Source organism: Megascapheus bottae, chromosome 11 (assembly GCF_031878675.1).
Source record: "Megascapheus bottae isolate mThoBot1 chromosome 11, mThoBot2.hap1, whole genome shotgun sequence".
NCBI classification, from domain to species: domain Eukaryota; kingdom Metazoa; phylum Chordata; class Mammalia; order Rodentia; family Geomyidae; genus Megascapheus; species Megascapheus bottae.
Genome location: NC_143519.1, coordinates 21,983,208 through 21,996,413, shown reverse-complemented (window position 1 = coordinate 21,996,413; position 13,206 = coordinate 21,983,208). Strand labels below are relative to the sequence as shown.

General features: G+C 35.2%; 1 non-coding gene across 1 annotated transcript; it reads right to left on the bottom strand.

Annotated features, from left to right (window-relative positions):
* Positions 1-5,655: 5,655 nt before the first annotated feature.
* Positions 5,656-5,786, bottom strand: LOC150056812 (small nucleolar RNA SNORA38). Its single transcript, XR_016537183.1, has one exon. It is a non-coding gene; the product is annotated as a small nucleolar RNA SNORA38 (small nucleolar RNA).
* Between the last annotated feature and the right edge of the window lie 7,420 nt (positions 5,787-13,206).

The following is a 13,206-nucleotide window of genomic DNA, read 5'->3' as shown; positions in this document are numbered from 1 at the left end:
CAAAGTGACTAATAAAGTGAAAATGAAAATATTTTCTCTGGATTCTTGTCATCATAGAACTTTTCCTTTCCATAGTCAACAGTATATTTTTACTATGAAGTATTAAAATTGTGTTCATTATAAATTCTCTATCATTTTGTCTGAAAAATAAACATAGTAGTTAAGCTTGCCACTCAAAGAAGGATTAGAGATGAATTATCTGATAATTGACTAGAATTTTATTTTAATGAATCTGTTTACATATATACTACTTCTTGATCATAATTGCCCTTCATCCTCTCCTTCCCTTTTTTAAAACCAATCTCATCAAATTGCTTTGTTCCATTTTCACACACATACACACACACACACACACACACATACACACACATAAACACACAAACACACACATGCACACAGTTTTTGGCTATATTTTTCCTCCTCTCTCCTGACTTGCCTGGTCCCTTCTACTAATGTGTAGTCTAGACAAGACACATTTTAATTTCTTAAGTTTTGTTGGTTAAACTGCACTTGAATTGTTCACAGGGGTCTCATCATGCTGTTCTAAATATGTCTATACTATAGTCAGATTGATCATATACATATACGTGTAATAAATATGTGTATATATGTGATCATATACATGCATATATTAATATTTAATCCTTGCATCTATAATTGAGGGAAAACATGTCTTTTATCGTCCTGAGCCCTAGTTGTCTCATTTAATATGGAGGTTTCCAGGTAAACAGAGAAAATTTAAGGAGGGGATATTCTGCATTAGATAATGGAATTTTAAGTTACAGGCCCAATTTTATTTGATATCATAATACCCTGGACCTAAAATATTTCTTGTTCTATGAACCATTCCCTCTTCTTAAAGTGTAGGTTGATTTTGTATACTCTGCTGCAGTACTGATTTTTGTGGATATTCTGGGGAGGCTTTGGCCCTAGGCTAGCTGCATTCCTCTGGGGTTAATACAAGCAGGGCTTTGTGAAAAGCATTGTACAAGGGACAAAGGCTCTAGAGCAAATGCTTATGGACTCAGCCACTTTTTAGGCAGCTTAGTTCTCAGCAGGCAAAGACATACATGGACACCAAGAGGGAACATAGTATCTTTAGAAGAATAAGGAAATTCAACGTTTGAGTGTCAGTTGGATTTGAGAGGAATGTAATAAATATTTTGGACACATGATGGAAAACTTTGAAAGCAGGGCAAAGGAATATACACATGATTCTATAAAGAATATCCCTTGCATAAGCATAAAGATTAGTAGAGCAAGGGTGAAGGCATGATTTGGGGGAGATATAGACACCAAAATTATTTGATGGGAGTGGGTTGCAAGAACCAAGTAGAGAATACCTGTACAGAGAAAAGGAAAAGGAGAATATGGATCAATTCAGAGGCAGAAATTAGGGTTTCCAAATTTTCCATTAAATGGACATCAAGTAAAAAAAAATGGTTATCCTTTCCAAACTTCACTATATTTGAACTTTGCTTTATGGAAAACTCTATACAACTGGGCACTGATGACTCACACTTACCATCTCAGGAGGCTGAGTTCTGAGGATCATGGTTCAAAGCTAGTCTGGGCACAGAAGCCTGTGAGACTCTTATCTCCAATTAACCACCAGAAAACTACAAGTGGCACTGTGGCTAAAGTGGTAGAACTCTACCCTTGAGGTTAGGGACAGTGCCTAGGCCCAGAGTCCAAGTCTCACAACCAACCCAAAACAAAAACAAACAACAAAAAACCCTTCATACATAAAAAGAAGATAAACTATTTTAATGGCTCTCAATGTATTCAGCACTCAGTGCCATTTTGCAGATAATGTTACTCTGTCTACTGAAACCACATGTATTTACTGCTTCTATTTAGATACTATTTGTTCTATTTTGTTTATGTGATAACTGCACTCACAAGAATCTACCTTCTTAATTTAAGTGTATGATAATTTACTGCTAAACTATAGGCACTAGGTTGTATAGTAGATGTCTGGATGTACTCATTTTCCGTAGTCACATTGAACAACAGCTCTCCATGTCCTTCTCCTCTTTCCCCTGGCAACCATCATTTTGCCATCTACTTGCATACTATTGACTATTTTAGATGCCTCATGGGAAGGGAATCCTGTAATGCATTTCCTTTTGTGACTTATTTAACAAAACACCTTATGGCTATATTCTAGTCTATGTGGATGCCTCATTGTCCTTAATCCTTTCATTTATTGGGAACATTTGAACTCTTTGTATGTTTTGGTTACTGTGCATAGTATTGCAATGGGAAAGAAAAAACATATTTTTTCAAGATACTGATTTCAATTCTTTTGAATTTTCATTTTTGTCTCAAATGTCAGAGCTACATTGTAATTTTTAATCTCTTAGGCATCAAAATCCTATGAAGCTGCTGAACAAAAGCATCATTTAAATTACCTCATCTTATTATCTTATTTTTCTAGTCTATAATCAGTAGATAATAATAGTAAATATTTTAGAAGAGAGTTTTGAGATTAATTTTTTTTTGTTTTGGTTGAAGGGCTTGAACTCTGGGCCCGGGCAATATCCTTGAGCTCTTCAGCTCAGTGCTCTACCCCTTGAGCCACGGCGTCACTTCTGGTTTTCTAGTGGTTAATTGGAGATGAGTCTCACAGACTTTAGTGCCCAGGCTGGCTTTAACCATTATCATCAGATCTCAGCCTCCTGAGTAGCTAGGATTACGGGTGTGAGCCACAGCACCCAGCCGAGATTAAATTTTATAATACAAAGTGTTCAGATAATACTCAGCAATTATTCAGTAAACATTGTAATTATTTTTTCTGGTGAGGAAATGTAATCTTTGATGAATTGTTTGACCATTCTTTCACATGGCTTTATGGGTGTTTCTTCATGTGCTATTCTATACTTTATAAAAGAATCTACTAGGTAACATCTATGAACTTACATAACTTGAAATACTTCAGACAAGGACATAATTGATGAGGAATATTTACTTAAATTCTACTAAGAATATCTACTTTAGTGTTTATTCTACAAAAAGAAATCATGTAGCCGGGAGTTTGACCTAGTGGTAGAGTGCTTGCCTAACATGCACAAAGACCCTTGGTACCACATGCATAGAAAAAAGCCGGAAGTGGTGCTGAGGCTCAAGTGGTAGAGCCTTAGCCTTGAGAAAGTCCAAGGACAGTGCTCAGGCCATGAGCTCAAACCCAGGACTGGTTAAAAAAAAAGAAAGAAATCATGTAAGAGGGTTACAAACTGATTTACACCAGGGTCATCTATTAAGCTTGTTGGTGACAAATTGTATATAAATTGTATTATAAATTTTGAGGCATAAATCATAAATTTTAGGAAAACTTTAAGAGCTGTGTGGAGGACATTTTTTTTGTCTAAAGGATAGGCTAAAATTTTGGAACAATGATGAACCATGAATGTGGAGCAATGAGTTTCTGTCCTCTTACTAGAGACTGAGATCATTTGAGAAGTTTTGGAAACAATTCATATTCAGTTATAAAGGGGTAAAAATGTGTAAGCTGATCATTAAAAATACAAGCCAGGCACCTATAAATAATCTTTGCTTCTCAGAAGGCTGCAATCTGAGGATCATGATATGAAGCCAGCCCAGGTAGAAAAGTCCCTGTGGGAGTCTTATCTTCAATTAACCCCCTCAGAAACTCAAAGTGATAGAATATTAGCCTTGAGCAAAAGAGCTCAGGGACATTGTCCAGCCCTGAGTTCAATCCCCATGACCCATAAACAAAACAAAACAAAAGAATACAAAAAAGCCTGACAAATAATTCTGCTGGATAGTTCATGGTAAGAGTTACTGCTTTAGTTCAATTAAATTAGAACCATACATTACAAAGGGTTTTGCAGTGAGGCAGCCTCAGATCACTGAAGAAGTTCAAGTAAAAGTGAGAGTATACGTTTACATGTGCTTGTATCTGGGATCGGTACATTTCTGGTGGAGAACAGCACAGCATGTGTGTCTATCTACAAATTCACTCTTGGTTTCCTGTGCTTGAAGCATAAGCCTGTCTCCATGGTAGTAAGGCATTTTGTGGAGGAGAGAGAATTGTGGAGGTAAGAAAGGATTATAGGCTCCTCCCTGGGGGTTGTAGATAATACAAGGATTGTGGGAAGTTTCAATGAGCATTGAACATTGTCCCTCTCCATTCAAGCATCTTTTCTGCCATTCATCACCATCACTTGGAATTCATTCCAATTTAGTAGTACCCTAGTGATTTCCCACTTAGCTCCTGGACGTGTTCTCAGAGACATAGGACTAAAATTAAAGAGAGCAAAGAAGTATTGAAAAGGAAAGGAAAAGCTCAGGAAAGAAAATTAATGCTCTTAAATTATTTAAACACTATAACTTCAGATTAAATGATTCTTAATATTTTTATTTCCAATATTAAACCTTCCCAAAATCTGATGAGAGCTGCAAAAGAAAAAAATTTGCAGTCTACATACACACACAAAAAAACTGCACGTTTTCTCAACCTACTGTACCAATCCTCTTGGAGCCGACACCAAATTTGTCAGGATCACACAAACCCAACTCACTGACAAGGTCCTCTCAAGGCCCCTTCTCTGTTAGCTGTACTTACATGAAGGGTTAGGAGTCAGATATAGTTTGATTTTAGCATTTGTGAAAGGTAAGTATTGCAGACAAATGTGAACTATAAGATTTTCAAATTCAGACTCTTGTTTCACTTAAATTGAGGTAATTAAAAAATTTCCAAGAATTATATCACTTTGTTGTGTAGAGTGATTCAGATTTGGAAGAGAAGAATACAGTAAAATGTGACATGAAAGAGATGGAAATGATTACAGAACTGGTTAGCAGGCTAGTAAATGTAATTTTGTTACTGTTTAGATCTTTGAGACTTACTGATCATTCTAATAGGTTTTGCAGCTACAATTGGAAGAGGAAAGAAGAATAAAAATTTCTTTCCAAACATTTCTGCTCCTTCGGATACTTTTGTGAAAAGTAGGAGCAAGAGAAATATTTGGAGTATTAATCTATGGCAAATATTATGCCTGGAAAGAAAGAATGACAAGGGAAATATAAAGATCTCAATATTAAAATAAATTCCAAAAATATAACTACAATGACTGTGACAGAGAAAGTATTAACATTATTTTTGTCAGTATTTTTTGTCGGGGCTTGGACTCAGGGCTGAGGCACTGTCCTTGAGCTCTATTGCTCATGTCTAGCACTCTACCTCTTTGAGTCATAGCTCTACTTCCGGTTTTTGAGGAGTTAATTGGAGATAAAAGTCTCTGGAGGACTTTTCTGCCGGGCTGGCTTTGAATTACAATCCTTAGATCTCAGCCTTCTGAGTAGCTAGGGTTACAGGTTTGAGTCAGCTGAACAGTTTTCATTATGATTTTTCATTTTCTTTTCATTTTACAAACAACCGTTTATTGAAACACATTATGCTCATTTCTTAATAAAAATATTTTTGTTAGGTCAGGTGCCGGTGGCCCAGGCTGGAATACTTATTCAAAAGGTTAGGATCTGAGGATCACAATTCAAACAAAGCCAGTCAAGCAGGACTGGATCTTGATTGATGCCAACTCTTTCAACATTTTCACTCATCCCTTAGAACACACCCCTTCCTTCATTCTTAATATTGTAGGTTATTTTTTTTGTAGTTGTGTTTTTCTTTTCCTATGTAGTATGGTTGATCTTGAGCCTGCGAGGAGCTAGATAACTCTAGACCTCACCAAATTCTTATTTCTTTGCCTCCATTTTTTATATGTCCAGTGACAGGGAACAAAAGATATACCTTTATTGGAGGGCAAATATTATAGGTTTTAAATTGGATTTGACTATCATGATTTTTCTAGGGCAGAGAACAAGCTATCCTTGAGGACATAAGCATGCTTCACTTGGAAGTGGTGCTATGGCTCAAGTGGTGGGCGGTAGCCTTGAGCTGAATAGCTATCCCTCCAAGGATGGTGTGACCTTGTCAGCTGGATGTTTTCGAGTGCCACTTCCTTCCCTCCACATAAAGTACTTTACCTTTATTACACATATCTTTCCTCCTCACTACCATATGAGTTTCCCTACCACGTGTCTGGAGTAGTGCTTAATGCTAAGTCAAGTGCTCACGGGTGTCTATTTGATAAAATTATCTGAAGGTTCTCTTAGTGGCAAATATTACTATTTCTACCAATCATTTTCCCAAATGCTGTTATTCAGGGTGCACAAAATGAGCAAACTCTCAAGCAATGAAAGGCTAAATTTAAATAAAAATGTGGGCAAACTGTCCCATGAATGTCCTTTTGGATGCTTTTTCTCATAGTCTCCTAAAAATAAAATTTGGAACTTCTTTTACGCAATTGGTCTTTCAGCAGAGATAAGCATAGATCTGGCTGGGCTTGTTGAGACAGTAAAATTATTTTTCTATTTCCCGTATTTATATTTTCTTATGAGAATATCGAGCTGAAATGGTGACATTTATGTAGTTTATTAGCAGTGAACTACATATGTATTGGAATAGTATTATGTAACCCCAAATACTTTAAATCCCCAAAGGGACAGCAAAGATTTCTTTTGGATAACATGCTTTATTATTCAAGACTCCTAGGAAATCTTCCAAATAGTCTATCTACCAGCAACATTCTAGTTTACATTTTTTAATTGTCATTTTTTTGTAAAGGAGTATTTCTTAAAGTTTTGAGGTACAAAATGACAATCTAAGTGGAAATTATGAGATTTCATGAAGTTTCTGTTCATTTATATCATGGGAAATGGAGTTAAAAATCAGAACTTTCTTTCTGGAGATTTTTTAGTTTAATTTTGGAGTCAGAGAAATGAAAAAAGCACTTACTGAAGGCTAAAGTAAATACAGAAGTTCTATGGGTGAATGGATCATTTTTCTTTTCTTTTATAAAAGAGAAAATAAAGTTCTCTCACGTGGATTGTTATGTGATTTCAAAAAATTGTCTTCTGTGCTGATTGTAGTGTTTGAACCTAAGGCCTTACCACTCACTTTGCATTTTGCTCAAGCCTATTGTTCTACCACTTGTATGGCACCTCTAGTATAGGATTTTTGTTGTTTAATCAGAGATAAAAATCTTATGGATTGTTCCGCTTGAGCTGGCTTTGAACTCCAGTCCTCAGATCTCAACCTCTTTAGTAGATTAGGATACAGACAGGATCCATTGAAGCCTGATTGTGCTTATAACTCTGCTAATAAGAACAACCCTACAGTAAACTTTTCATTAGCATCGTTACTTTTCTCTTCTAAACTGAATTCTTCGAAGAGGTGACATTTATCTTAGGATCTTGAATGAACAAGGTCATGAAAATCACATGGAGCTTGGGTATTTTGAACTATTACTGCCCTACTGCCACTAGACTTTTTGCTACAAAAATATTCCATTATCCTGAAACCATTGCAAGTTGAATTCTCTTTTATTTGAGACTAAATTCATTTCTAACTGATGTGCCTATCTGAAAAAGATGCAAGTTGGGGCCATAAGCGTGGCCTAGTGGTAGGGCGCTTGCCTAGCATGCACAAGGTCCTGGGTTTGATTCCTTGGTACCACAAAGCTATCTTCCTACAAGACTACCTGTATAGGTATTCCTTTGATGTTGCAATCTGAGTCAGGTCCTTTTTAATTTCTTTTGGTAGGTTGTGGGTCTTGAACTCAGGGTCTGGGTGCTGTCACTGAGCCTCTTTGTGCTCAAGGCTAGTCTTCTACCATTTGAGCCACAGCAACATTTCCAGTTTTTCAGTGGTTATTTGACAATAAACGTCTCACCGGGGACTTTTCTGCTTGCTGGCTTGGAACTGTGATCCTCAGATCTCAGCCTCCTGCGAAGCTAGGATTACAGGGTGAATTACAGGTCCCTGGCTTCAGGTCATCTTTGAAGTGACTTGATTCTGTCTCCAGATACCATTCTTCTCTTTGCTTCACCGCTGACACTTCCTCTTGTGCCCAGCCTTCCTTAGGTAATTCTCCTTGGGATTCCCCAACAACAAAGGCATCCAAGTCATTTTTTTCAGATAAATGAGAAACACAAAGACAACATGTTTCAATGACCTCAAGTTCATTCCCTAAACATACAGAGAAGGGAATCAAAACTCAAATAAATGATTGTCTCATTATCATTCATATAGTAAGATTGTTATTATATTAAATCTGCTTTTGTCCAATGAAGATAAGTATAGAATAATGATAGTTAATTTTGACTCTGTACTTCCTAAAATATTTCAAATATGTAACCCACTTCATGTTAAAGATGTCTTACAAGATAGTGTTTTTTTGGTTTTTTTTTATAATTCATAGTCAAAGAAAATGAGTTTAAGGAGACATCATTCATCCAGTCAACAAATACCTACTGAATTTTTATTTCATATTTTTATGTTTCAGGACATAAAAATTGAAACAAGCCACACAAGTTTTTCTATCCTTACATAATTAGATTTAATGATAGAGTTAGTAAATGAAAAGAAATTTCAAGTTTTATTGAGTTCAAGGAGGGAACTAGAGTGAATGTAGACTAGAGGAAAGTAGTGTTAATTGGGTCACAATTATCATTGAGTTATTCTCTGGTTATCTGGTGAGTCAAACCAAGCCTGTGTCCTCTGCCTCCTGAGCTAGTGTTGTGTCAAATGATTTAAACTGTTATTTGGGCAAAATGATGTACTTTTTTTCTCCAAAAGAAAATAGATGATTTAAGAAATGATGTTTTTCTTCAAGCCCTGGGTCTTTTCTGACGTATCAAATGACAAGAGCAAGAGAAGGCCAGCTATGGTCCACACCTTTCTATTGACTTTCTCCTTAGGAGAAACTTAAGAGTTACATCAGCCCTTATATTGTGGAGAGTTGAGGCAGAAGCCCCTAAAGTAGGTTACTTTTATTGAAGCCCCATGGCCCTAGAGTCACTGCAAGGTAATAGGATCTTCTTTTCATTATCTCAACTTTGATAACCATTAAATCTCCTGAAGAATTTCCCATACAATAAGAATCATTTTTAGGAGAAGTTAATTCAAAAGTTAATTCTGACATGAGAAGGGGTATCAAGGTGTATGAAGTAATGTGCCTTCTATCTGGCGAATATAATGTAACCCTTCTATTAATTACATTAAAAAAATTAATTCTGTAGCCCAGTTGATGATGGTAATATACATTTAAAAGCTACATTTGCGTGTATGGGATTGCAAAGACCATTTGTTCTTTCCCCAAAAAGAAGAGAAAGCAGCTGATAAATGGAGCTCCAGTATTTCCAGGGTAATTCTAATGACAGGAGTTTGGCACAATAAAGCCAGTGTACTCATCCACACACTTGCTTACCTCCCTCGTGACCCTGTAGAGCCTGAGGTAATGCATTCTGCATGGTAGCTGGGGTTTGAGAAGGTTCTAAGAACTAGCTGACAATTAAGCATTGTGTCTCATTATTTATCACACTGGGGTAAGGCGAATCTCTCTGATGTCCACTGAAGGCTGATCTGAGGGCCCTGTTCACAAGGAAAGTCATGAGGAACCTGTATCCTGCTTTCAAAGCCTTCTCTTCCTCTACAGTTTCCATTTTATTAAGAGGAATAACATGTGTATGAAGCGAAACTCCCATCTTGTTTTCTTGACTGGGCTTTAAACACGTATTGCTGTCCACAGTGTATCTTTTGGTATCACAGACTTGGGATGTTTTCTCTAGAAAACTTTAACATCTTCAAAGTATAACTAAACAGCCAGGAAAGTTTCTGAGGTCAGCTGCATTCCACCAGCACCAGAAGCCTGTACATATCTGGTGTTGTAAATAAATGAGGGATATGGTACTTGAAAAATGTGGGGTCGTTTGACCTGTACAAAATTGACTGGAATGTTTCACTAATATTCCCATTTGCCTTCCCAAGTTGTAGATAAGTGCAAAATTCAAGAACTTCTCAGGAATTGAATTTTTCCTTTAAAGTGGGCTTGTGCAACTCAATAAATTAACTTAATGAAGGAGTTGAGGCAAACATATTTGCTTGATCTATTATTTTTTCAATAGTCAACACAAAGTTGTAATCATGTGCACAACATATATGTATTTATATACAGAGGACAGATGTTTTCAGTCATAGAACAAGAAATGGAAAATACAACAATTAGAGATTCTACAATATTCCTGTGGCCTGGTAGTATAAGAGGAAGTATAAGCCAGTTGTGAGTATGAGGTTTCTCTCTACGGCAGTAATTTGCTGAGCAATCCTGTCAATGCAGCAGAAAGGAAAAGGATCTTGATTTTCTTGCTCTTGAATTCTAAGTGTTCTTCATATATTTAGGTATCAATCATTTATCGGACATGACTATTTTGATTCCATTCTGACAAGGTCTTTGATTCTACAGGAGTGTTCTAGCATTTCTTTTGCTATTCAGATTTTTTTGTTTGATATAACCCCATTTATCTATTTTTACTTTTATTACCTACAAACACTTTTGGTGTCCTCTTAAGAGTCATCAAGATCAGTGCAAAAATTACTTTCCCTATGTTTTCTTCTTTTGAATCACACATTTAAATAGTTCATCCATTTTGACTTAGTTTTTGTGTATGTTGAAAGAGATCTGTCTGATTTCATTCTTTAGCAATACAGTGTCCAGTTTTCCCAGCACCATTTTTTAAAGAGATTATCTTATTTTTGGCCTGCTTGGTGGTGAGTGGCTGACTTTACAGGTGTGATTTTAATTCTGGGCTATTTGGTTCCATTGGTCTGTCTACCTGTTTTTACATCAGCAACGTACTGTTTTGATCACAATAGTTTTATAATACAAGTTGAAATAAGAAAATGTGATACTCTCACCTTTGTTCCTGCTTGAGACTGGATTGTCTATTTGAGGTGTTTTGGATCTCTATCAATTTTGTTATTGTTTCTCATTGTTTATTTTTATTCATACCAGGATTTGAACTCAGGGTCATTCACAGTTGAGAAAAGATGTAGGAAAACAATTCTTTTCTCTAAGAATATGTAAGAGAGGTATGATTATTTATATCAGGAAAAATGCAGCAAAGCAGAAAATTAACACATTTTCAACTTTGAAAATCTTTTCAGAGAATTGGTAAAATGAGATGATATAAAAATAAATTTTTAAAATATGTATTTTTTAACTTACTAGGAGTTTTGATTATGTTTTTTTAAATTTCATGCTGAAATATTTTGGTACAAAGTTATGTAATTTAGAAATTATCATAAATTTCAATTAGAACTGTTGACTATCAAAGAAAACATTACAGCTTTGGCCTTAAAATAATAAAAATTTGAGATTTAATTAACTTAAAAATAAGCATAACATTCATAAGCATGAATTCTTCTTTTCCTTCAAACTTGAGGAAAATGTTTCAATTGACATTATCAAGGGAAAAAATAAAGGTTAGATCAAAAATGAAAATTATTAGGTGAGAGAGTAAATATTTGTGAGACTTAAGTGGAAAGTTACAGGCTAAAAGTATAAAGAGAAAATCCATGTACTCTGTCTACCCAATCATTAGAAACTGGGCATGCCTGAGGAACTGGAGATTCAATGGTTTCTGAGAACCTTTACTGTCTTGAGCTTTGTGATATTCTCAGGGTGACCTATCATGGGAAACTTAAGTCTGTGTAAGCATACAGGAAATTGTGTTGCTGCTAAAACACTGCCTGCATCTGAGCATCTGAGAAAACAGTGAATATGGAAGACATTTGCTGTATGAACTGGGGAGAGCAGTTATGCTCCTTCTTATCAGAAGGAGCTATTTAACTACAGTAGAAGTTTTAGTTTGTTAATGTCGTGACTTGTTCATATCAATTCAGGGAAAAACAATGTGTGCAGATATCTCAGATTACCTAATACTCTCAGACTACCCTCATTGAACCTATGTCCAACAAATATCGTCTGTTGGTTAATACCTTTCCATTCCTTAATCATGTTCCAATTAATAAACATAAAGTCTTAATTTTAACAGAAAAAAGATAATTGAATATTTTCTCTTATAACTAGTGTATTTAATCTTTTCTTGGCTTAAAGTTGTGAACATTTAAAAATTTTTTTCAAATAGTTTTATTATTTTGCTCTAATATTTAGATCATCTAAACATCTAAAATTCATTTTGTGTGTGATATGAGATGGGAAAGGAAGCCATGAGATAGATACCTATTTTTTTCTGAGCTCAAACCACTTAAATAAAAGAATCACCTTTACAGATGTATTGCAGTGCTTCCTTCAATAAGAATCAAGTGGTAGTTTAATTATGGGCCAGTTTCTAGATTTGTTCTTTCTGTTATTGTGATATCTGAGGCTTGCTTGCTTTATTTATTTATTTGTTTGTTTGTTTGTTACTGGAGTTCAACCCCAGGTATATTCTCAACACAGACTTGACATTTTATAACAATCTTTGTCATTTTGGCATTTTGCACTTCCAAATATATTTTACATCAGTTTGGTTGGAACTACGTTGAGTTTTTTTTAGGAATTTAGGAAAAATTAGTATTTGAAAAATACTATTTCAATTCATGGACAGGTTACTGTATTTCCTGCTACTAATTTAAACTTTCTTTGATATTTATTAGTTGTTATAGAGTTCTAAGGATTGCTTTCATACAGCTTTCATTATATTTATTTCTACATACTCTCTGAGTTTTAGGCAAAATTTTATATGCAGAATGTTTAAAGTTTTCAAATTTTACAATAAATTTCTGTAATTTGTCAAGGGTTTAAATTTGTCTCCGTATCTCTATGAACAACTTTCAGTAACATTGATCCAAAAGTTACCTGGGAAAATTTTAATTATAAAATGATATCTTCACTTATTCCTTAATTTCTTCATTGCTTTGTGCATTTGCTCTTTGAATAATTATTTATTGCATGCTTTATGTATGCTAGGATCAGTACTAGATGTTAGGTACACCAAAAAGGCAGGCTCTACTTTCAGGGAGTAGCTAGTCCAGTCAAGTTAATCAAACAAGAATACAGAGTAGCAAAGGAGGAGTTGTAGGAATGACTCCTATGAAACCAAGAACAATGCTGAAGACTCAGAATAATCACAGAAATTATACTGAGAAAGCGTAAGAGAAATTGAGTACAGGTATTTCATAAGGAGGCAATCAAAATAAACGGGGACATTTGAGCAAGATGAAGGATAATGTGAAAAAAATGTTCATGTTGGGTTTAAATTCTAGTTATACAGAAGAAGAAAATAATAATACAACTTCTCATAGATTCATATTACCTCAAGGTGGTGCTACATTAAATT